This window comes from Chiloscyllium punctatum, chromosome 22 (assembly GCF_047496795.1).
Source record: "Chiloscyllium punctatum isolate Juve2018m chromosome 22, sChiPun1.3, whole genome shotgun sequence".
Taxonomy (NCBI): domain Eukaryota; kingdom Metazoa; phylum Chordata; class Chondrichthyes; order Orectolobiformes; family Hemiscylliidae; genus Chiloscyllium; species Chiloscyllium punctatum.
The window spans coordinates 8,612,350-8,616,263 of NC_092760.1; the positions used below are offsets into that span (position 1 = coordinate 8,612,350).

The 3,914-nt window shown below is 44.5% G+C and overlaps 1 non-coding gene across 1 annotated transcript; it reads right to left on the minus strand.

The window, feature by feature from the left end:
- Window positions 1-2,286: 2,286 nt before the first annotated feature.
- On the minus strand, window positions 2,287-2,369 carry trnaa-ugc (transfer RNA alanine (anticodon UGC)). Its single transcript has one exon. It is a non-coding gene; the product is annotated as a tRNA-Ala (tRNA).
- Window positions 2,370-3,914: the final 1,545 nt, after the last annotated feature.

A 3,914-nucleotide genomic window follows, 5' to 3' on the forward strand; every position in this document is an offset into this window, starting at 1 on the left:
ATAGGACAAATGCAACAGCACAGAAGTGACGTCCCGGCAGGACTTCACAGGGGAGCGTCAACGTGGGGTATGGTTAAAGTAACACATTCTCCTCGAGCCAGGTAGGATTCGAACCTATTCTCTTCTGATCCAAAGTCAGACGCGTTATCCATTACACCACTGGCACAAGAAACAAGCTGACCTTTGGCAAAATGTCGATATGTAATGTCAAGGACTTTCACAGAATCAGAATTTAAAAAGTGAACAAGCAGCGAAGATAATCACCAACACTGCTTCACTTCGAAGTTTCCAATTTGTGAAGCAGTGCCTTTCACTGGCAAAGGAGAAACATTTGTCCGCAGCTGCCTGCTTCAGGGTCGCCTCCTTCTCTGCTGGAAGTGTCCATCGTTTTATTCACAGTCCCGACGCGATTTCATGATCCACTCCAGTGAAAACGTGTCATGGTGTCGTCTAAGCAAGACCCTGCCGAAACCCAGCGAGAGACATCTGGTCATTTCGAGCTCAGGATGTGGAATTAGACGAGCTGCGTGACACCTTTTCTTGGCGCCGCCACTTCACTGCAAATTAGCGGCTCAAAACGAGCCGTTGTTAGCATCAGCTTGATTTGTAACTTCCTGCAGTGCATTTGCGAAACAACATCAGATAGATCCCATCCGGCCCAGCTGACTTATCTATTTTCACACTCTGCAGTATTTCTACTATCTCTTCCTTGTGAACCTCAATCTCTTCTAGTCTAGACGCAAGTATCTCTGTATCTTCCTCGCCAACATTTTCATTATCTATGGCGAAATCTGTCGAAAAATATTTATTTAGTGCTTCCCCTATCTCCACTGACTCCACACACGACTTCCCACTATTATCCTTGATTGTCCCAAATTTAACTCTCGTCATTCTTTTATTGCTGACATACCTATGGAAAGCCTTAGCGTTAACCCTGTTCCTATCTGCCAACAACTTCTCATGTCTCCTCCTGGCTCTTCTCAGCTCTCTTTTTAGGTCTTTCCTGATATCGTTGGAACCCTCGAGCGCTCTAACTGAGTTTTCACGTTTTGTCCTAACATAAGACTTCTTGTTCTTCTTGACCAGGCATTCCACTTCCTTAGTAAACCACGGCTCACGCGTTCTCTATCTTCCTCCCTGCCTGACAGGTACATACTTATCTCGGACACACAGGAACTTTTCCTTGAATAAGCTCCACATTTTTAATGTGCTCACCTCCTACAGTTTCCTACCCCACTCTACGCTTCCTAAATCTTACCTCATTGCATCGTGATTTCCCTTCCACCAGCTGAAACTCTTGCTCCGTGGAGTACACCTATCCCTTTCCATCACGAAAGTAAACCTGAGAGAATTGTGATCGCTGTCTCCAAAGTGCTCACCTACTTCCAAATCTAAAACCTGGCTAGGCTCATTACCCAGTACTAAATCGAAAGTGGCTTCTTCCCTTGAAGGCATGTCTACATACTGTGTCAGGAAGCCCTCCCGCACACACTGGACAAAAACTGACCCATCTATTGTACTCCTACTGTAGTGATCTCAGTCAATATTTGGATATTGTCTTGAGTGTTCCAGAGTTTTTCATTGTCCCACAGTCCAGATGAAGTTTGTATTCCTCACGTACAGGGGCGAGAATTCTTTCAGTGTCTCAGATCAGTTCCTGTGTCGAGAACATCAGAGTCAATGTCCGTTCCTCTCCTCGGACTGACAATTTACACTTCTTCAATCTCCTCTGATTCCATTTCCCAAAGAGTTTCTCAAGATTTCCAAAGCTGGAGCCTAAATTATATGGTTTGCTTCCTAAACATTTTTCCAACTGACAATATTTTCACAGTATCTCTTCACAATCCTCTGGCTTGCACCATGTCCAGGGATGAGAAGTCCCGTTTCGTGGAGAGAGTTACTAGGCTGGTGAGTTTCACTTTGGAACAAAGATAGTTAAGTGGCAATTTCCTGCGGTTGTTTGTAATGATGGGAGAGGGAGCGGTGGGGAATGAGCACTCTGACGAGCAGGAGGAAGTGTTGCCAATGACCAGAGTCAGAGAACAGAGGACAAGGGATTAAAGGAATCTAATGAAAAGCAGCACTTCTGCTCAGGGCGTTCAATAACAACTGCAGAAACCCGATGTGTCGAGCAGTGTATCTGGAAGGAGAAACAGAGATAATGTTTTAAGTGTGGAGCATTTCTGATGAAGAACTCGAGTTTCTCAAGTCTAATCAAATTACAGGCCTGGTTTGCAAAATAGGTGTCCTGAACTTTGAAATGTTCCAGCAGGAAAGCATTCATAACGTAGTCAGCAGGATTCGAACCTACGTGGGGAAACCCCAATGGATTGCACATCCCATCGCCTTAACCACTCGGCCATGACTACAGACAGTACTGCTGGCTGAGCACTGACCAAATCAGCCGTGATCTCATTGAAAGCTGCCGCTGACTTGAGTTAAATGTTTCCATCTCCATTCATACCTTTGCTGTCATTTGTAAGGTGCGAGACACCAATGTAAAAGAAGAAAAGCACAAAGTTAGGAAAAGATATTTGCAGCCAAATTGAGTCAAAATTATTCATTGAAAGGAAAATCACACTTGGCAATTTGCTAGATCTCTTTGCGAACATGACCAGCAGAGGTAATCAAGGGAGCTATTGATCTGAGTATTCTTGGACATGAAACAAACAAAGGTTAGTGACATATTCATTTCTTTTTCTGGCGAAGTAACCGATCTTTCCAGATGCTCACAATGACAGAGATTTTTCCCAATTAAAGAAAGCAAATAATTCCCATCTCACGCTGACACCACCGTGAGCGCTGCTGTTTCACAATGCCACAGAGTCAGGGTCAATTCCCGCCTCAAGCAACTTAATGTGTGGAGTTTGCACATTCTCCCCGTGGCTCCGTGCGCTTGCTCTGGTTTTCTCCCACAGTCCATAAATGTACCGGTTTGTTGAAATGGCCGTGCTAAATTGACGGGGTTAAAGGAGAGGAATGCATTTGGGCTCGGGCGGGTCGGTATGGAGTTGCTGGGCCGAAGGGACTGTTTGCACATTCTAAGTATTCTAATGTACAGTAATCAATGACCAAGGTACGGCGCACGTTGTTCGATGGAGCATATATGACTTTTCGATTGTTTTTCTTCAAAGTTTCTTTATAATTCAAACGGGAAAGGAAGAAGGGAAATGAATGTCTCCCATAATTTTTGCCTTCTTTTATCATTCACAAGCGGTTTTTATTTCCTCTACTTTTTTTTATACACTGTGGTTACTGTTAGTGTTCTTGTAAGCCACACCGGCTGGTTTCCTCTTTCCTCAATGTTCCTCATCTCTACCCAAACACACTTTCCATCCTTATCTCCTGAATCAAAGTAATCTCTAACCATTGCATAATTGCCAGGGAAACTGGGCTTTTCACACGCCTGTGTATGTCATTTCCCAATATTAATTGATCGTTTACTGTGTTGCAGTTGCGCACAAGAAGAGGAAAATAAAATAGAGGTCGGTGGTCCTAGGTTTCAAACACACGTAATTGCAGCTAAAACGCAGGTTACTGCACACAATGCGATCACGGAAGCATGCACCAAACCGTCAGGGAACACACAATAAGTACAATGGTGGAGGTCATGTCAGGAACAGGACTAGAACCACAACAGAAATACATCTCTTGGGGACTATTTTGGACGTATTTGTCAATGAGCTATCGTGTTTTACATATGTTCCATCGGGAGTTACCTCACACAAGGAAGTAACCAGTGCTGCAGACGGTCATATAATCCGAGTTCCAAGTCCCGGAGTCAGAGACACTCAGTGCCCTGTGTGTACCTACAAGGAACAGCTGTGCATGGGGTTTACAGGGTAACTGAACTGCATGAATGCCGCTCGATGGTCGTCTGTCTGCATCTCCTCTATAGTTTTCTGTGCAGTCTC